This window comes from Phyllostomus discolor, chromosome 10 (genome assembly GCF_004126475.2).
Source record: "Phyllostomus discolor isolate MPI-MPIP mPhyDis1 chromosome 10, mPhyDis1.pri.v3, whole genome shotgun sequence".
Lineage (NCBI taxonomy): Eukaryota > Metazoa > Chordata > Mammalia > Chiroptera > Phyllostomidae > Phyllostomus > Phyllostomus discolor.
The window spans coordinates 66,785,665-66,807,789 of NC_040912.2; the positions used below are offsets into that span (position 1 = coordinate 66,785,665).

The following is a 22,125-nucleotide window of genomic DNA, read 5'->3' on the forward strand; positions in this document are numbered from 1 at the left end:
TCAGGGTTTCTATAAATTGAAAAAGTGTAGTTTAAAATAATAGTTCCCTAGAGATATTATCTTTGTCAATTTCTTTGCTAAACACAAGAAAATCATTGATCCAACACAATATGTTTTTCCTTTCACACTTCCCACACAAACTCTTGCTGAAAATAAAATCAATTGAGCACTCTATAAGACTCAATAAGAAACTGAATATATGGTGATTCCTTAGTTTTCTGAGAGATCATTTTGAGGAAGAAAAAGTTTTCTCTTATAATTAGGCGTGTATTTTATTTAGGTATGCTGAATCTTAGTTTTTCATTTATAAATTAGAAACATTACTTAACATATGCTTCTCATGAGCTTCAAATAAAATAACTTATTAAAATCACTTTATATGTTTCCCAGAAAACAATAAGCCCTAACTGGTAATTATTCACTTATTGTGATATTGCTGCTATTATTTTTAACATTTGAATATATATTTAATATTTAATATAAATGTGCATTTAATATTTAAAATATATATTTATTAATAAAATATGTATTTAAAATTCTCATGACTCAGTATTATCTGGGAAGCCATGCTAAATATATCCAAACTATTTTTCAGAGTCCAGAGTGCTGACCATTACAATATGGAACCCCACATCCAAACTATTTTTGATCCTCTTATGTGCAACTATAGCATCTTTCACACTGGCCATAACAATTGAGATCGAAGCTTCACATATAATTTGCATGGAGTAGACTTCAAATGTATTGTCAGGTAGTCTTGTCAAAGCTTATAGTAGCAGCTAGACAATAAATAACTAAGTAGGTAAATAAATAAATGAAATAAATAATTGTATTTATAACATTTTGAAGGAAGTGGAGGAGGATCATAGAAATTATCTAGAATTACTCAGCATAAGGTTTTTTTCAGTCATGAGTACATAGAATAAGAAGCAAATTCCCTTATTATTAGTTAAAAATATGTAATGAGAGTTTAGAGTTTATTCTGTATAAGATATTGTGGGCAGTCATTAAGAATCCAGTCACCTAGTGGTGGTCTGGTTTTTATCCTCACGGATGTGCAATCTACAATAGAGACTAATTAAAAAACATAAAAATTCAATTAAAAATATTTCTAATTAACAAACGGCAAACTTTAGCTGTACTCCACAATATTAACAGAACCCTAATAACTTAAATTAAGAAATATACCTATATATGTCACAAATAAGTTAAATAAGTTATTCCTAAATATAAACACATGTAGAATATCTATAATAAATATATACTTGAAAATAAGCAGGACTAAATTTAAGTGGGGGCAAACAACAGAATGATGAACTGCACCAACACCAAAGCAACCTGCCAATCTTAGCTTCTCAGAATTTTTCTCTGATCTTTCCTGGCCCAGGGATATATTGGTAAACATAAAATGAATATTCCCACCTTTACCGCAACCCACTACAACACTCATGATATAATCATTTTAAAATTTTAACGTTAAGCATATATTTGTTCATTTCTTAGTCTTTTGATATATCTACTATGAACTCACTTCTGATTTTAATTGTTCTATAATTTTTGTTGGTTTTGACTTGAAATAATTGATTTCTTTTCCAGTATAGAGTCATTATTCTTTTGAACATTCCAAGAAACACCTATGTGACAGTTTAAGGTATGCATTATTAAAACAGCAAAGCTAGAATAAGAAAAATATGTATGTTTCTTGAGTTTCTTATCATTAAAAATTTGTGAATCTTACAGCTTGTAAAACCAAACAGAAGGTGAGTTTTCTTCTGGCATCTGTGAAATAAAACCACTTATAACCTTTGGATATTACTGAAGAGAAATATATTTAATATCAAATATTATATAAGAAAACAATGACACAGTAGGACCTTTGTACTTTATATGGATTATGAAATTGTAAATGAGGTAACACATTAGGAAATTTACTAGTATTTATTGGATTCTTAGAAACATGAAACAGCAAAAAATTATAACCATAATTTTTATTACTGCTCATAATATATGTATTACTTTTTTTTCAAAAATGGGTAATGGTTTTTGAAAAATGATAGAATACCTCAAAGTAACTTTAATTCAATCCTAAAATATCGGGTCTTTCAGATTGTAAAATTAACTCTTTTATTTAATGTATAATATAAAATTGTAGCATTTTATTTAAAACTTTAAATTCTGCATGAGACATGAAAATATATAGTTGAAGCCAAAGTAATATATACTTTAATAAAAAAACTTCAATTTATTTTCTAGGTAGAGAACATTTAATTATGACTATGTGAATTGGTGACTTTAGTTGTGCATTATTCAAATTATATATATATATGTTATATATATGTTTTAAATATTATATATAATTTTTAAGGACTAAAATAAATGTAATAGCATGAGTGACAAAACATGCTTAATGAAATTAAGTAAAAAATATTCTTTTAGTGTGGCAAGTTACAAATTCTCAGTGTGTTTGTGATTATATTCATTTATAAATAGTGGCATATGTAACAGTTACTTTACCAGTCACAAAAATTCTTTTAATTTTTTAATTGTTTAAATTTTATTTTTAATCATTGTTCAAGTACAGTTTTCTGTCCTTTACTCCCATTCCATCCCGCCCACCCCTCCCTACCTCCATCCCATTTCCATCCCCACTAATTTTTGCCCATGTGTCTTTATAATTGTTCCTGTATACCTTTCCCCTTTTCCCCTGAAATCCCACTGAAATTCCCTTGAAATGCTCTCCTCTCTTTCCTCTGGTCATTGTCAGCATGTTCTCTATTTCACTGTCTTAGATTATATTTTGCTTGTTTGTTTTGTTGTTTAGGTTCCTGTTAAAGACGAGATCATATGGTATTTGTCTTTCACTGCCTGGCTTATTTCACTTAGCTAAATGCTTTCCAGTTGCATCCATACTGTTGCAAAGGGTAGGAGCTCTTTCTTTCTTTCTGCTGCATAGAGTTCCATTGTGTAAATGTACCATCATTTTTTGATCCATTCATTTACTGATGGGCATCTAGGTTGCTTCCAGCACCTAGCTATTGTAAATTGTGCTGCTATGAAGATTGTGGTGCATAGGTTTTTTTGGACTGTTGTTTCAGGGTTCTTAGGATATAATCCTAGCAGTGGAATTGCTAGGTCAAAAGGCAGATCCATTTTTAGTTTTCTGAGAAAATTCCATACTGTTTTCCATAATGTGACCAGGCTGCAATCACACAAACAGTGCACTAGGATCCCCTTTTCTCCACAACCTCTCCAACACTGGTTGTTTATTGCTTTGTTTATGATGGCCATTCTGACTGGTGTGAAGTGGTATCTCGTTGTAGTTTTAATTTGCATCTCTCTGATAGCTAGCAATATTGAGTATCTTTTCATGTGCCTCTGGATCCTTTGTGTGCCCTCCTTGGAGAAGTGTCCAAGTCCTTTGCCCATTTTTAATTGGGTTGCTTATCTTCCTAGAGTGGAGTCATGTAAGTTCTATATATATTTTGGAGATTAAACCCTTGTATGAAGTATCATTGGCAAATATATTTTCCCATATGGTTGGTTCTCTCTTTATTTATTTTAATGCTGTTTTCTTTAGCTGTGCAGAAGCTTTTTATTTTGATGAGGTCCCATTTGTTTACTCTTTCCTTTATGTCCCTTGTTCTAGAGGACATATCAGTAAAAACATTGCTGCATGAGATTTTTCCTGCCTATGTTCTCCTCTGGGTCTTTAATGGTGTCACAGCTTATATTTAAATCTTTTATCCACCTTGAAATTATTTTTGTGTATGGTATAAGTTAGTGCTCATTTCATTTTTTTTGCACGTAGGTGTCCAGTTCTCCCAACACCATTTGTTGAAGAGGCTACTTTTACTCCATTTCACGTTGCTGTCCCCTTTTTCGAATATTAATTGACCATAGAGACTTGGGTTTATTTCTGGGCTCTCTGTTCTGTTCCATTGGTCTATGTGCCTGTTTTTTATGCCAGTACCAAGCTGTTTTGATTACAGTGGGCTTGTAGTAGTTTAGTGTCAGGTATTGTGATCCCTCCTACTTTATTCTTCTTTCTCAAAATTGCAGCAGATATTCAGGGTCATTTATGGTTCCATATACATTTTTGAAGTGTTTGTTCTATGTCTGTGAAATATATCATTGGTGGTTTAATGGGTATTGCATTGAATGTGTAAATTACTTTGGGTAATATGGACATTTTGATGATGTTAATTCTTCCAATCCATGAACACAATATATGTTTCCATTTGTTTGTGTCTTCCTTGATTTCTTTCTTCAGGATTGTGTAGTTACATGAGTACAGGTCTTTTACCTCTTTGGTTATGTTTATTCCTAGGTATTTTATTTTTCTTTTTGCTATTTCAAATGGGATTTTTTCTTGATTTCTTGTTCTGCTGTTTCCTTGTTGATGTACGAAAATGCCTTTGATTTCTGGCTATTGACTTTGTATCCCACATTTTTGTCAAATTCATTTATTAGGTCGAGCAGTTTTTTCGCTGAGTCTATAGGATTTCCTATGTACACTATCAGGTCATCTGCAAACAGTTACAGTTTGGTTTCCTCCTTTCCAATTTGGATGCCTTTTATTTCTTTTTCTTGTCTGATCACTGTGGCTAAACTTCCAGTACTATATTGAATAGAAGTGGTGAAAGTGGACAGCCTTGTCTTGTTCCTGATCTTAGTGAAAAAGAGTTTAGTTTTTGCCCATTGAGTGTGATGTTGGCTGTAGGTCTCTCATACATGGCCTTTATTATGTTGAGGAATTCTCCTTCTACTCCCACTTTGCTGAGTGTTTTTATCATAAATGGGTGTTGTACCTTATCAAATGCTTTTTCCACATCTATTGATATGATCATGTGGTTTTTGTCTTTGCTTTTGTTTGTGATGTATTACATTTACTGATTTGCAAATTGTGTGCCATCCTTGCATCCCTTGGATGAATCCCACTTGGTCATGGTGTATGATCCTTTTAATGTATTGTTGAATGTGGTTTGCCGATATGTTGTTGCGGATTTTAGTGTCTATGTTCATCAGCGATATTGGCCTGAAGTTTTCTTTCTTTGTTGTGTACGGTTTTTGAATTAAGATGATATTGGCTTCATAAAAAGATTTTGGAAGTCTTCCATCATTTTGGATTTTTTGGAATAGTCTGTGAAAGATAGGGGTGAGCTCTCCCTTAAATGCTGTATAGAATTCTCCTGTGAAACCACCTGGTCCAGGGCTTTTGTGTGTCAGGAGTTTTTTGATTACTGCTTCAATTTCATCTGCTATTATCGGTCTGTTCAGGCTTTCTGCTTCTTCATCATTGAGTTTTGGAAGATTATATTTTTCTAGAAATTTGTCCATTTCATCTAGGTTTTCAAGTTTCTTGGTATACAGTTCTTCATAGTAATTTCTTACACTCCTTTGTATTTCTGTTGTATCAGTTTTAATATGTCCTCTTTCATTTCTGATTGTGTTTATTTGGGTCTTCTCTCTTTTTTTCTTGATGAGTCTGCTTAAAGGCTTGTTGATCTTATTTACCTTTTCAAAGAACCAGCTCCTAGATTCATTGATCCTTAGAATTGTAATTTTAGGCTCTATGTCATTTAATTTTGCTCTGATCTTGGTTATTGCCTTCCTTCTACTTGCTCTTGGCTGTCTTTGTTGTTCTTCCTCGAGTTCTTGTAGAGGTAGGGTTAGGTTGTTTGTTTGAAATGTTTCTATCTTTTTTTAGGTAGGCCTGTATTGCTATAACCGCCCTCTCAGGACTGCCTTTGCTGTGTTCCATAAGTTTTGGTTTGTTGTAAGTTCATTTTCATTTTTTTCCAGTAATTTTTTATTTCTTCCCTAATATCATTCTTGACCCATTCATTGTTTAATAGTGTGATATTCAATCTCTAAGATTTTGAGTGCTTGGGGTTTGTTTCCTTGGGGTTCGTTTGTAGTTTCAGTCCCCTGTGGTCAGAGAAGATGCTTGGTATGATTTCAATTTTCTTGAATTTCTTGAGTCTTGTTTTGTGTCCTATAATATTGTCTACATTTTAAAATGTTCCATGTGCATTTGAAAAGAGTGTGTATTTAGTTTCTTTGCGATGGAGGACTCTCTATATATCAGTAATGTCCATTTAACCTAGGGCATTGTTCTGTGCCACAATATCTTTGTTGATATTTTATTTGGAAGATCTACCTATTTTTGACAGTGGGGTGTTAAAATACCCTACTATAGTTGTGTTGCTGTCAATATCTTTTTTGAAGTCCTCTAAGATTTTCTTTATGTATTTGGGTGCTCCTATGTTGGGTCCATATATATTTACAATGTTTGTCTTGTTGGTGGATTCTTCCTTTGAGTATTATGAAGTGACCTTCTGGGTTTCTCTTTGCGGCCCTTTTTTTGAAGTCTATTTTGTCTGATACAGGTTTTGCTACCCTGGCCTTTTTTCCCTGTTTGTTTGCTTTGGAAAATTTGTTTCCAGCCCTTCACTTTCAGTTTCTGTAGATCTTTTGTCCTGAGGTGGGTCTCTTGTAGGCAGCATAAGTGTGGGTCATGCTTTCTTATTTATTCAGCTATTCTGTGTCTTTTGAATGGAGCATTTAATCCATCTACATTTAAGGTTGTTATTGATAAGTACTTATTCATTGCCATTTTCATACCTGTGTTACTCTCTCTCTCTCTCTCTCCCTCTCTTTTCCTTCCTTTCCTTAAAGTAGGCCCTTTAGAATCTCTTGCAGAGCTGGTTTGGTGCAGGTGTATTCTTTTAGATTTCTTGGGAAGCTCCTTATTTGGCCTTCTATCTTGATTGAGAGCCTTGCTTGGTAAAGTAGCCTTGGCTGCAGGACTCTGGATTTCATTACTTGGAATATTTATTGCCATTCTCTTCTGGCTTGAAGTGTTTCCAATGACAAGTCAGCTGATAGCCTATTGGGGCTCCCTTGTATGTAACTTCCTTTTTTTCTCTTGCTGTCCTTAAGATTCTCTGTTGTCTTGAGCCCTGGCTGGTGTGGCTCAGTGGATTGAGCACGGGCTGCGAACCAAAGTGTCGCAGAATCTGTTCCCAGTCAGGGCACATGCCTGGGTTGCAGGCCACGACCCCCAGCAACTGCACATTGATCTTTCTCTCTGTCTCTCTCTTTCTCCCTCCCTTCCCTCTCTGAAAATAAATAAATAAAATCTTTTAAAAAAAAAGATTCTCTGTTTGTCTTAAATTTTGCCATTTTAATTATGATGTGTCTTCAGGTGGGCCTCTTTGGGCTCCTTTTAATTAGGACTCTGTCTTTCCTGGATTTTTGTGTCTTTCTCATCAAATTAAGGAAGTTTTCTGTCATTACTTTTTTAAATAGATTTTCTATCCCTTGCTCTTCTTCTTCTCCTCTGGCATTCCTATCATATGGGTATCATTACATTTCCTATTATCTTGTATTGCTCTTAATCCCTCTTCATTCTTTCTGAGCGCCTTTTCCTTTTCTTGCTCTTTCTGGGTGTTCTTTTCTGCTTTGTCCTCCAATTCGCTAATCTGGTCTTCTGCTTCACCAGTCCTGCTTTTTATCCCTTCTACTGTGTTCTTCAGTTCAGAAATTGTATTCTTCATTTCCTCTTGGACCTTGTTGATAGTTTGTATTTCCTTTTTCATGTTGATATAGTTTGCAGTGAGATCATTGTAGCTTCCTTCTAGTTTCTGGTAGCTTATTGTGAGTTCATTGAGCTTCTTGATAATCATTATTTTGAACTCAATATCTGATAGTTGAGTTGCCTCTATTTCATTTAGCATTCTTTCTGAGGCTTCCTCCTTTCCATTCATTTGGGGATTGTTTCTTTGTTTTCTCATTGTTTGTGACACTCTTTTTGTTAGCCTCTGTTTCTTAAATTGATCTGTTCTTGTTCCCTGTGATTATGGTGTGAACTTCTGGGGTAGAATACCTGTGAGATTCAGTGGTGCAGTCTCCTTCATGTATCCTGGTGTTCACAGCTTCCCCCTACTCTTTTTTTGATCAGTTGGAGGAGTAAGGCGAAATGGTTTAAGGCAGCAAGACAGTATTCTATGATATTTACATTAGCAGCCAGTAGAGAAGAGATGGGATATCCTTTCGCTACTTATAGTGTTAACCATGATCCACTCCACAAGCCACGTTTTAGAAAGGATGGAAAGAAGATAAGACTCTTATTGGGGACAAAAGGACTGTGAGTTGGATCTAGAAAGCTGTGAGGCTGAGTAAAGGATAGAAAGTAGATTTAGTGTGTGAGAGAATAGAGTTAACCACTATAGTAATAGATTTCAGTAAACCATGAAGTGGGCTAAGAATTGGCGGGGGGGTGTTGGTGGTATTGTGTAGTATTTACAATTGTGTGGAATAGCTATTATTTACAATGATATTAGAGCAACAATCATATGACAGAATCTATGAGATCTAGATAACAAGAATAGGGAGTGTAGAATCTTGAGTAGTGTACTAATTGAACACAAATGAAGTGAAGGCCAGTAAATTAGCATTTCACTATGAATGACAGTGGAAACCTGTCAAACCATACAATATAACCAGTGAAACAAAGAAGACTATACAGAAAAAAGGGAAATAAAAAATACTATTAAAATAAAAGATGGAAGAATAGTGAAAAATAATAATACAAATATGTAGTAACTTGCAGGTTGTCGGTAATAACAAATTGAAATTTGTCTCATCTCAGTTGTTGGGATGCCTCCTCTTTGGGTCCAACTCTTTCCTTTTCACAGTTCCTGTTTTTTTTTGGGGGGGGGTCTTACTTGTGGATATTTAAAAAGAAAAAAGAAAAAGTAAAAAAGAGAACAAGAAAGAAAGCAGAAGAAGGAAGAAGAAATAAAATTGGAAAGAAAGGAAGAAGTAATAAAGCTAGAAAGAAGGAAAGAAGCCAAACAAACTGAGAGATATAAAATAATAAAATTAAAAATAAATTACTTAAAAAACAAAATCAAACAAACAAACAAAGACAAAACCTCTTGTTGGTTTCAAACTGGCTAAACTGGTTTTTCTGGTCTTGCTGGCTTAGCAGGCTGAGATGCATTGGTTTTACTTTTCTCCCTTCCTGTTCAGCACTCAGTTGGGGCACTCTCCCCAGAACCAGTCTGGTACCTCTCCACAGGGTCCTGGATGTGGGATCTCGGTTCTCCTAAGCATGTTTTCCCCCGGGGTTCATGGTTGTGGGTTCTGGGGCTCCTGAGGAGAACACGCGTCTCCCAAGTTCACAGGTGTGGGCTCAGGGTCTTCCACAAAGCACACTTTCCTGGGGTTGCCAGCAGGCAGCCAGGTTGCCCTTGGTTGCACCAGCTGGGGCGCACACTTTTCCCAGGGCTATGCATAGGTGCTCACAGCCCCCATGTGTTTGCCACTCAGTCTTCATTCCCCTCTCTGTGCCTTCAAACAACCAGGCCTCCCTCGGTGCTGCTCAATCCTTGTTTGGCCAGGGAGGGAACAGTTGACCCAGTTCTCTCCTAAGAGAGCCCTATGGAAAATGCTGGGCTGCAGCCTCCCTGCCCCCCCGCCCCCCCAGCCCCCGCTGAACCCTGGGTCCTTATTGTCCTGAAGCACTCTCCTTACCATCTGGTTTTTCAGTGTCCGCTACAATTTTTGATCTCCTATTTTCATATATGCTGTGGTACTGTGGGTTGTTTGCTCTCTTCCTCCATAGATTGGCTAGGTTTTTTCTCCCCTGTGTAGAGAAGTGGAACCTGCTCCTGCCTACCATGCCACCATCTTCCTTCTCTCTTTTTTATTTTTTTAACTGTACATTTCAATTCAGGTCATGGTGTATGAAATGAAACTGTTCATTTTCTCTCTATATTAAAACTTTCACTTCCCTTTGGCCATGGGTATGTACTTGAATAATGCAACACTTCCCCATGACCACAGAGAAACATTCACATCTTAACTGAGGACTCCGTGCATCACTAAATTTAGTCATCTTTGAGAATACATTTTATATGTATATGATTTTTGAAAAGGAGAATATGACTAAGTGGTACAGTTAGAAAAAATTCATGTTTCTCTCTTACACTGATATTTTTCTCCCTGTCATTCTACATCTCTTCCCCTCTCTCTAAAAAAAAAATCTTTAAACTTTTTAAATACAAATTTTAAATTAATATTCATTAAAGAATAGTTAATGATACTCCAATATTTTGGCACTGAAAATTTTAATTTTATTATTTTCATTGAAAATTAGATTTCACAGTAGGTTTGGCCTGGAACACATAGGTCTTGGCTTGTGGTGCAAGTGTCGCTGGTCCCAGAATCACAGTTTCTTTTTCAGTTCCCTTGGCACTGGTCAAGAATGAAATTTATAGTCCTCTCCACGAATGACACTTCCAGTGTGTGTGCTTAGTCCTTTTCTCAGGTGGTGTCAGTCCAAGTAGCCAGGCTCTTGAGAGCTCCAGACTGCACATGGTCATCGTGATTGTGTGGTTGTTTTTGGTCATACTGTACTGAATCAGTCTTTTATATCACTAGCAAATCAAGTTCATGTGCATCCTCCAGTGACTCTTCTCTTTCTCTGTCTCTTCCAGAATCTTCAAATGAACCTACAATGAATTGGATTCAGTCCACAACCACTTGAGTGAGCTTGGAAGCAGATTCACCTTCATTTGAATGTTAAGACATTTTCAGTCTTGATGAATGCCTTGACTGAACCCTATAAATGACACAATCAGCAGATCCAGGAGATTCAAGATGGCAGTGGAGTAGGTGGAAACCACACCCATCTCCTCCCAGAACCATACTGGAATTACAACAATTTATAGAACAAACATCCTGAGTATCCAGCTGAAGACTAGGTAGAGAGAAATCTTATAATCGAGGTGATTTTACAGAAGAAGACACATCAAAACTGCTCCAAACAGGTTTCCGAGGGCCCGTCTCAGGGGATGTTTTACATTGGCCTTCACCGTAGTCTTTCCCAAGATGCTCAGACCAACACACTCAGTGGCCAGCTTGAGACAACATCAGAGTAGAATATAATAAGCTTTGGGAGCATAATCAAAGGGATATATCACAGGCACAAAATCCTTCTGAGGTAAATTCCACTTCTTGCACCAATATTAGTGTTGAACCTCCTAGTCAGCTTTGCTGAAGGTTGATCTCATGCAAGAATGGGGCAAGAGCAACCAAGATTCAGTTACAAGAAGGCCCACATAAACAAAATTCCTAGAGCACCCATTTCAGGTTATCAAAAAGACTGTACCACAGAGCACCTACTATATAAGGTCACCTCAAGAGAAATAGGAGCTATGACAGATGTATCTAATACAGAGGGGGGCAAAAAAGAGGCAGTCAAAATGCAGGGGCAAATAAACACACAACAGGTGAAAGAACAGGATAACTCTCCAGAAAAAAGAACTAAATGAAGTGGAGACAAGCAAATTATGAGATATAGAGCTTGAGTAATGATTATAATGATGCTGAAGAGCATGAAAAAGGCATAGAATCCAAAAAAGAGTCAGAAATAAAAAATGCAACATTTGAAATGAAAAATACAGTGGAAGGAATAAAAAAGTAGGTTTAATGAAGCAAGAAACAAATCAGTGATTTGGAAGACTATATAAAAAAGACTCAATCATAGCAGAAAAAAGAAAGAAAATTAAGAAATAACAGTTTAAGGGACTTCTGGGACAACACGAAGCATGAGAAGATCCACATCATAGGATTATCAGGAATAGCGTAGACAGCAATGTTTCAAGAAACTATTTGAAGAAATAATGACTGAAAACTTCCCTAAACTGGTGAAAGAAAATGATACACAAATCCAGATAGTGCAGAGACTCCCCAAAAATATGAACCCACAGAGGCCCAACCAAGAGAAATCATAATTTAAACTTCAAATTTTAAAAACAAAGAGATAATCTCAAAAACCACAAGAGAATAACACAGCGACTTACAAGGGAGTTCCCATAAGATTATCAGCTGATTTAACAACAGAAATATTTCATGCTAGAAGGGGCTGGCATGAAATATTCATAATGATGTTGAGGAAGGACCTACAAGCAAGACTGTTTTACTCAGTAAGGCTAACATTTAAAATTATAGGAGATATGAGGAACTTCCCATATGAGGAAAATATGAAGGAGTGTGTTACCTCCAAACTAGTATTATAAGCAATATTAAAGGCCCTGCTTTAATAATAATAAGAAGAAGAAGAAGAGGAAGAAAGAATGGAGGAGGAGAAGGAGAAAGAAGGGAAGGAGGATGAGTAGTAGGAGGAGAAGAAACAAAGGAACATAGTTAAAAGAATAAAATAACAACAAATGTGTACCTATCAATGATCACTTTAAATGAAAATTGGTTAAATGCTCCAATCAAAAAACTTATAAGAAAGCTGAATGGATAAGAAAACAAGAACCACATACATGTTATCTATAAGAGATCCACTTCAAAAGAAAATATACAGACTAAAAGTAAAAGGATGGAAAGAGATATTTCATGCAAATGAAAAGTAAAAAATGGGATAGCAATAACTGTATCTGACAAAATGGACTTTAAAAAAAGGCTATAGTTAGAGACAAAGAAGGTCTCTACACAATGACAAAACTAGTAATTCAAAAAGAGGATATAACCCTAGTAAACATTTATGTACCCAATGTAGGAACACCTAAATATATAAAGCAAATCTTGATAAAGCTAAAGGGAGAGATTGAAAATATACAGTTACAGTAGACAATTTTAATACTCTACTGAAATCAATGGATAGGTATTCTAGATAGAAAATCAATAAGGATATGGTAGAAATAAGTGGAATGGTGGCCTTAAATCGCACACTCGATAAGATGGATTTAATTGCTATCATAAAGCAATTCACCACAAAGCAGTAGAATATACATTCTTTTCAAGTGCACATGGAACATTTTCTATGATAGACCACAAGATAGGGTACACACACACACACACACATAAAGTTTCAATAAATTTAAGAAGGTTGAAAATATGAGACCTGTTCAGAAGGTATCCAGCCATGTAATATGATAAGACATTTATTGAAGGAGATACAAGAAAACACTATACATAAAGACAGTGATGCCTCAGTTCCATTTAAAGTAGGCACCTTGGGATCTCACACAGTTCTATCAATTGCCATTGGCTGCCCCTTTGTATCTTTCTGAATCTCATCGATGGTCTGAAATCTCTTCAATTTAAAAAGTGATTTTAGTTTTGGGAAAATCCAGAAGTCATAAGGTGCCAAATCTGGGCCGTAAAGGGGTTGAGTCACCTGGGTGATTCAATATATCACCAAAAAACCTCTGCACTAGATGTGATACATGTGTGGACACATTGTCATGATGAAGTTATATTGCTGCAACCTTCTAAATCATCTGAATAGTTTTCATGAAAGAATGTTCAAGCTTAATGCAAAATTTGATGCAGATTTGTTGTTTTACTTGCTCAGTGTTTTGTAATGTGATGGCCACACAGTTCACATGCTCACTCAACACCGTCTACTACGTGGACTGACTACTACAGTGAAGTTTTCATTGTTTATTCATGCTTATTCCAGTCCAATCTCCTTGGCTTCCAGATTACAATTGATGTTGTGCAAATCATTCTTGTTTTATTAGCATAGGCTGGGTTTTTCTGGACAGACCTCATGTATCAAGTAAATTGTTTGACTGCAATTGTATGAAACTAGAAATCCCACGGGGGAAAAAAACATATACATGGAGTCTTAATAACATGTTACTCAGCAGTCAATGGGTTAACTATGACATCAAGGAAGTAATGAAAGTATACTTTGAAACAAATGAATATGAGAACACAACAACCAAAAATATATGAAACACAGCAAAAGCTGTGCTAAAAGGAAAATCCATAGCATTACTAGCATACCTAAAGAAATAAGAAAAATTTCAAATAAACAATCAAACTTTAGACTTAAAGGAACCAGAAAAAAAAGAACAAAAAAACAAAACCCAGAATGTGTGGAGGAAAGGAAACAATAAAGATCAGAGCAGAAATAAACAAAATAGTGTCTAAAGTAAAATACTAGATACTAGAAAGGTCAATGAAACAAAGAGCTAGTGTTTTGAAAAGATAAATATATCGGCATACTCTTAAACAGTCTCATCCAGTAAAAAAGGGAGAACACTCAAATAAATAAAATCAGAAATGAAAAGAAGAACTGACAAGACATACAAAGAATTATAAGAAAATATTACAAACAATCATATACCAACAAATTGCACAATCTGAAAGAAATGCATACATTCCTAGAAAAGCACAATTTTCCAAAACTGAAGCAGAAAGAATCAGAGAATCTGAATGGACAGATTAAAACTAATGGAAGTGAAGCAATAATAATTAAAAAAAAAAAACCTTCCAACAAACGCAAGTCCTGGACCAAATGGCTTCCCAGGTGAATTTTATCAAACATTCAAAGCAGAACACCTAGCATTCTCAAATTATTCTAAAAAATTGAAGAGGAGTGAAGGCTCCCAACCTCATTTACAAGGCCAGCATCATCCTAATTCAAAAACCAGATAATGATGACTTTAGAGTCAAAGACTTAGTTTGCTTTTCTGAGAACTGTCAGAAAGAACTATTTTGAAAAGGTTTTCTCAGAGTGTATTGTCAAACTTCACCATTACAATGAAGGTGACTTTTTAATATGAAGCATTTTAATCTGTTTAAAAACCTTCTTCAAATACTTGAAACATTCCATAAAATGTAAAATTGTTGTCTGAAGCCTTAAGGTGCTTATCACCTTGAACATTCGTGTCTGAATCGCTGAGGACTAGAGACGTATAAATTAAGTAAAATTGTAAACTGCTCTATAAACCCAATGTTTTGAAGGTGATTTTAAGCACTTTTGTAACTGTCAAATCTGAAAGATAAATAAATCCACAATGAAAATTTGTATGGATTTTTCTGTTAAAGATAAATATATTAAAAATGGAAAGTTGTATATAGAGTGTTGGCCTGAGTGTTTATGTGTGATTTTTTTTGAAAGTTTTTTTTTTATTTCAATCATTGTTCAAGTACAGTTTTCTCCCCCCTACTCCCGTTCCAGCCCCTCCACCCAACCCTCCCCCCTTCCCCCCATTACCCTCCACCCCTAGTTTTTGTCCATGTGTCCTCCAAATTTGTTCCTGTAATCCCTACCCATTCCCCCCTGAAATTCCCTCTTCTCTCCCCTCTGGCCACTGTCAGAATTTAAAAGGTAGACTTTATTCTGTTTGGCTTGATCTTTCAACTTGAAATTGTCTAATATTCTGGGCTCTGTGATGACAGACATATGTTGTACATCTTTGTCCCTATGGTTACCAACACTGCATTGTACACTTAGAAATTTGCTGCAGGATAGAACTCATATTAAGTGTTCTGACCACAGTTTAAAAGAAGAATATTTGGAATAATCTTGCTGACAATTACCAGACACCATCCAAAGTACTGGAGATAATTTATTATTTTATTTATAATCTTAGTTTATAGATTTTGTTGTTCACTTGATCCAAAGTGACACGGTCCTATATTTAAGAGAAATATAAAACACAAACAAGTCATTTTTTTCTGTCTTTTAATTTATATATGAAAGCTCTTTAAAGAAAATATGGTGCATATATAAAATGGAGCCATAAGAAAAGATAAAGTACTACCATATGAGGCAACATGGATGGAACTTGAGGATATTATGCTAAATAAAATATATCAGTCAGAAAAAGCTAAGAACCATATGATTTCACTAAGATGTGAGATATAAAACTGAATCTCAGACACACACACAACAGTATTTTGGTTAAGGGGCAAACTATGTGGTGATGAAAGATGATTTGACTTCGGATGGCAGGCACACAATGCAATATACAGATCATGTATATATAGTAATGTACACTTGAAGCTTATATGATCCTATTATCCAATGTCATCCCAATAAATTTAACAAAAACATTTTACCACAAAGAAAATCTTGTTCCTATTACATATTTATTTTTGTAAAATTCTTTAGGTTAAATATATTATTTGGATTTATACTTTTATAAGTTCTGATGTCACACCTCCAGTGTTAATGTAGGTTATAATTTTACCTTCCTTTTTATTCCTTCATGTCTCAAGTGTCTGACTTGTACTTGTCTTTATCTACATTTTAACTAATCACAATTCACTTGTATTTGTAATTCCTACCATACAATAAGATTGTAGTTGTATACCACAGAATATACCCTAAGTAAATGTAATTTCTTTAAAATGTATTTTTCAGTTACATGGAATCAATATACTGTAAGTAAATGTATTTTCCTCAAAATGCATCAATCACATTAAACAAATATAGATAAATTATTTTGTGAAGACTCTATATGTGTATAAATGTATATGTATATTTGTATGTGCTGTATACAAATATATACACACATATATATAGTGTATAACTACAAATACATCCAATTTTTTATATTTTATTCCCAGTAACAGTAGTAACTATTTACAGGTAAAAAGAGATAAAATACATGAAGCTCTTAGAATGAAGTCACAATATAGGAATTAGATGATTAATGTTTATTAACTTTCAATACAACATTTACATTAACAGTTAAACATTCAATTTTGTAACAGTTCATAGCTAAGAAATTTTAAGTAAACATACTTGGAAGATCACTAAAAAAGGTAATTTAACATCTTAGCTTTCAACAATGTTATTTAAATTAGTATTTTAATTTAGTCACAATTATTGACATGATTTGTAGTGATCCCTGAACATTGTGATTATTTCAAATCACTATTTACACAAACTAAGGGTTACTAATAATACTCACCCTAAACACATCTTCACAGGGTTATAGAATAGCAACTTTGATGATAAAATTCCTACTTTATAGCTACATAAAATAAAATGACCTCTTAACTGGGTTATTGCTAAATTTAGTAAAAAAAAGTCAAATACTCGATTATTTTTGTTTACTCTTCTAAACCAGTGGCTGATTATTTGCATTGTTTGCATTGCTATTATCTAGAAACAAAGTGTAATTCTTAGCATTATTTTTCTATGGAGAATCTGGCATGTGAAAAGATAAAAACATAACTGGACAAAAGTTTGAATGTAATTCCTGAATGCTTAAACTTTGAAAATAAATAAATCTTTTTTTTTTTTTTAATTTTATTCATCATTCCGGTTTGGAAGAAAAACAGTTTTAAAACAAAGAATAAAAAGTTATTTAACACTTACAATAAACTAACTATCCATTGTTGACTGAATTAATGGCTCCATTTTCTGAGAAGGTCTCAGGAAAAACACTAATGTTTAACAGTATCAGTCTTGCTAAAATACACTCAGTGTGATATGTGGGTGTACATCGAATCTCTGCATATTAAATCTTTTAACATAAAGATTGAAAATTTAAATTGGGAGAATAGTAGGTATATTGTGCATCACTATTCTTTTCTTAATGTTCTGGAGACTAATGTTGTCAAGTAAGGAATAGAATATTTGTTAAAGTAGATGTTCATTATTTGCATGATACAGTTGTTTTTGCTTGGGTTCCAAGATTATGGTTTGCATGAAGTTGTTGTTGAAATTTAACTTAAAGTACTTATAGAACAAAATATATTTGGAGTTTGAGCTCCCCTAATGACACTATGAGCAATATTGTTTCAATTCCAAAACCAATGTAATTATTGATATTTGGGCTAATATTAATGTTTTGCTTTCCTGATCTGGATGCTAATGTGTAAAATTTGTGTTAAATTTGTGAAAATTCATGATTATACTTCAATTAATATATTTTTTAAAAATGCCTGTGGGGATCAGTCTGAAACCTAGAGCAAAAATAAAGGAAGTGATTTATAAAGATGAAAAGTATGATGCAGCTTCGCATTTTCATATCTTTTGGAAATAGGAACAATAATATCATAACACTTAAATACATTGATGTCAGAGAGTGGGAGAAACACTGCTGCTGGTGGTTATATAAACTGCATCAGTATCTTATTCATAGGCCTTTATTGAAATAACAGATTGGCTTGCCAGACAACAAGTTTTTGCCACAAAACTTGTTCTTTTTATATTATATTATATTTATTATATAAATAACCTTGTTTTATTGTTATGATACATAATATAAAATCATTTAAACTAGTGACCTTTTTTTCATTTTTTTCTTTCTTGAATTTTACTTTGTGTTGGTTTTAGGTGTACAGCTGAGTGGTTAGACAATCATATACTTTACGTAATGTTCCCCTCAGTATTTCTAGTACCCAGCTGGTACCATACATAGTTATCACAATATTATTGACTATATTCCCTATGTTTTACTTACACCCCATGATTATTTTTCAGCTACCTATTTATACAACTCCATACCTCCACCTCTCTTATCCAGCTCCCCAATACTCCTCCATCTGGCAACCACCCATTTGCTCTGTGTCTGAGTCTGTTTATGTTTATTCATTTTGAAGAATGGGATAGATTTTTTAAAAATTATTGAATTTATTAGAGTGAAAATGGTTAATAAACTGATATAGGTGTCAGGTGCATAATTCTATATTACATCATCTCTATATTGTATTATGTCCTTATCACCCCAAGATAAGTCTCCTTTCATCACCATTTACCCCATTTTACTCTTTTTCTTCCTGTCATTCCCCTTTCCCTCTGGTAATCGCCCCACTATTGTTGTTTGTCTCTGTTGGTTTGTTTCTTTGTTTGCTTAATCCCTTCATCTTTTTCACCCAGGTTCCCAACCCCTCTTCCTTCTGACAGCTGCCATTCTGTTTCTTGTATCTATGATCTGTTTCTATTTTGTCTGTTAATTTTATTGTGTCCATTAGATTCCACACATAAGTAAAATGTATGGTAATTCTCTTTCTTTGCCTTGGTTTATTTCACTTAGCATAATACTCTCCAAGTCCATTCAAGATGTTGCAAAAGAAGAGATTTCCTTTTTTTTTTTTTTACATCCAAGTGATATTTTATTTTGTAAATGTTCCACAGCATTTTTACCTATTGACAGGCTGCTTCCAGATCTTGGCTACTCTAATTAGTGCTACAGTGAATATAGGGGTGCATGTATTCTTTTGAATTAGCGTTTTGGATTTCTTAGGACATATTCTTAGAAGTGGAAATATTCCCAGAAGTTCCATTTTTTTTTAGGTAATTCCAGTTTTCCACAATGGCTGTACCAATGTGCGTTCCCATTAGGAATACATGATGATTCCGTTTTCTCCACATCATCACCCACATTTTTTGATTTATTGATGATAACCATTCTGACAAGTATGAGGTGATAAATTTTTAAACAAAAATGGGATAGCTGTTTTGAGTAAATTAACTTTAAGATCTTTACCAAATGGAATATTCTATACCTTATTATTATTAAAACACAACAATAACAAAATAATTACTACTGAATCTTTTCCCTTTAGTCTATGTTTTTAAACACATCATCAGATGGTATAGGATACTAGGATTTTAGAGACTATAGTTAATGTTCTTTGTTGTCTAAATAGTTTCCATTCCACATGAGTACATAGGTATTCCTATATGTTAAATGCATATAAAATATTATACACACACACACAAGTTTGGCACATAATATATACCTGTTGAATGTTTTATTATTTTTATTCTACTTAGCATTTTGTTGACTTTTATTTTTTCAAAGATGGATATAGTGACTAAGTTGGCCCAACTGGACTAAAAGGTATGGCTTTAGTACTAGCCAAAAGAATTTTCTATATTCCACTGTATGGTCTAATGCATCCAGTTTCTGCAGAGGCTTCCTATCACTCAGATATCTTGTGACCATGAGGGGAACCATCCTGAGGGCCAAGCTGTCCCATCTAAGATGACACAATATAGAGATATGGAAAGTATCTTGATCTTTGATGACACTGAAGCTGCTGAATTAACCACTCTTGCATTCTCTGCCTCCCTCTCTAAAGCTTTTTTTGTAATTTAAGATAATAACTATCTCAACTCTTTAAGCCAGACAGAATCAGAAATTATGGCAGTAACATGCAAAATCTTGCTGATACTGACACATTTTAAGTACTCAATTTTTCTCTCATAAGCTACACGACATTTGAAAACCATTAAATCTTGAGGCTTGGTTTACTCAGCTGTAAAATTATTTGACTGGCCCATCCCAACATAAAATCATGCAATTTTTTTTGTAGACATAATGATAAAATTTAGTGTTAAAATCTGAATATGCCTAGCAGAGGTTTTTTATGAACCACATAAGCAATTTATGATGCAAATTATTGATGTTTTCACTATTGCCCCAAATAGTTCTTATATTCCCTCAAATATGCTTTTACATGTTTTATACTCCCTCATATTTCTGATGGTAGAACTGTCTCTGAAATATTATAATTTTAATTATATTATGCTTTATTTTTGGTTGAAGTTGGCATAAATTAAGAAACCATCAAAGTCAAACACATTTCTCATAATATCCCATCTCAATCTCCAAAGCAGTTGATGAACTTGCTAGTAAAGAAGCTAAAGAAATCATGTCTTTTTCTTGATATCTAAGAACAGATGTGCATGATGGCTACCTAGAGAGAAATATAAATTTTGGTAGCTGTATATTGCACCTGTCTCTTTTTTCCCTCCTGAAGCATTCCCAATTAGGTTTGGAGAGCTCTGTCCACAATCACAGTGTCACCATCTGCTCTTTTAACCAAATGTAGTGATTTTTGCTAAACCAAGTGAAGCTTATATAATAGTTTTGAATTGTAATTTATTTAATTTTATGGTTTAAATCAAAAGAAGCAGGGCTAATGAACCTGCCACTTCCATTTTTTATAAAGATAAACCTGCTTTTCACTTTCACCAGATTCCCTTGTTAAATTTGCTGAAGATTGTCAGCCAATCTGTTTGTGTTTGTTTCCCTCATCAATGAGAGTTACATCTGTCAACCTCTGAAGATTCCACATTCTTTGAAAAGTCTGTGCTCAAGGAAAAAAATCTCAATAAATTTAAATGATAAACAAATTAGGTTCACAACAAAGAGCTTCATAAAATATCAGTTGTTCATAGGGAAAAAAATACATATAAAGTCTACTCTTGACCCTGAGATGTGCTCAGAGGAAGAAAAACCAAAAGGACATGTCATAAGTCACATAAGTTTCATATCTGCCTAAAAGCAGATTTGTCCCTTGCCATGCATAATGTAGTGATAATAATGATAATAGCAATAATCAAATGTTCCAACATTCCAAGTAAAAAAATAATTATAATAAGCTATTTATGATTACCTTTTCCAGTATAAAATTTTTCTTAATGCTGACTCACTTTGCACCCAACTGCAGTCGCAGGTGGGTGCATTTTCTGTCTGCTACAGAAACACTTTAGGGTTCTATAACTACCTTGACCTGTCAAGGGTGATACAGCTGTCCGGGGATGCAGGATCCTTTCTGGGAGTGAGCTGGCCATCCAGGCTCCTAATACACGTTCACTGGGTTATGTTCATAGCACTTGGGCAGGTGGTCAAAGGATGATATCTGCCTAGAGCCCTATAGAGGGTGAATGGGCCTGGAGAGGTCCTCATGGTCTGCTGTTTACTCAGGGCCTGTTATGGCTGCCATAGCAAGTGGCCGGATGTAACTGAGCAGACTGACAGAGGTCCCATGCATGAATGTGAATTTATGTGGGTGACTCTGAAGGCATAGGTAGAACAGAAGCCTGTTCTATGGAGAATGTATTCCAGGTTTGCACTAGGCAGAGCCTGGCAAAAAATGATACTACCAAGAAGGTGGCTGAAAAACTAGATGCTCTTTGGGTGAAAGAGGAGAGCAAGGGGTTCAAAGATGAGACCAAGGAGAAAGCTGAAGAGAAGCAATAAATCCTCTGCCGCAGAGTTGTTTTCCTTTTTAAAGGAAAGGAACCTTGCCTTTCTCTAGTTTTAGGTGTGTTTTTATTGTTTTATATTTTATAAGGGGCTTTATATATAAATAACTGAATTTCAACAAAATTAATTACTCATGTGGACAGATAACCTATGAAATTAAATTAAATATGAATTCCTGATATTTTCATTTATGTGTACATGGCCTTCTAGTCTTACTTTTTCTGTGTTTTGATTAACTCTTTTCCATTAAATCTCAGTCTTATCATGATTCAGAGACCTAATACAACTGCCTTATCTGTTTGTTTCTCTTCTCTACCTGTCAATTTTTTAATCAAATTTTATCTATTCTAAGAAG

General features: G+C 34.3%; 1 non-coding gene across 1 annotated transcript; it reads left to right on the forward strand.

The window, feature by feature from the left end:
• The first annotated feature begins 21,204 nt into the window (after window positions 1-21,204).
• Window positions 21,205-21,330, forward strand: LOC114508273. The gene has a single exon (XR_003685518.1). It is a non-coding gene; the product is annotated as a small nucleolar RNA SNORA77 (small nucleolar RNA).
• The last annotated feature ends 795 nt before the right edge of the window (window positions 21,331-22,125 follow it).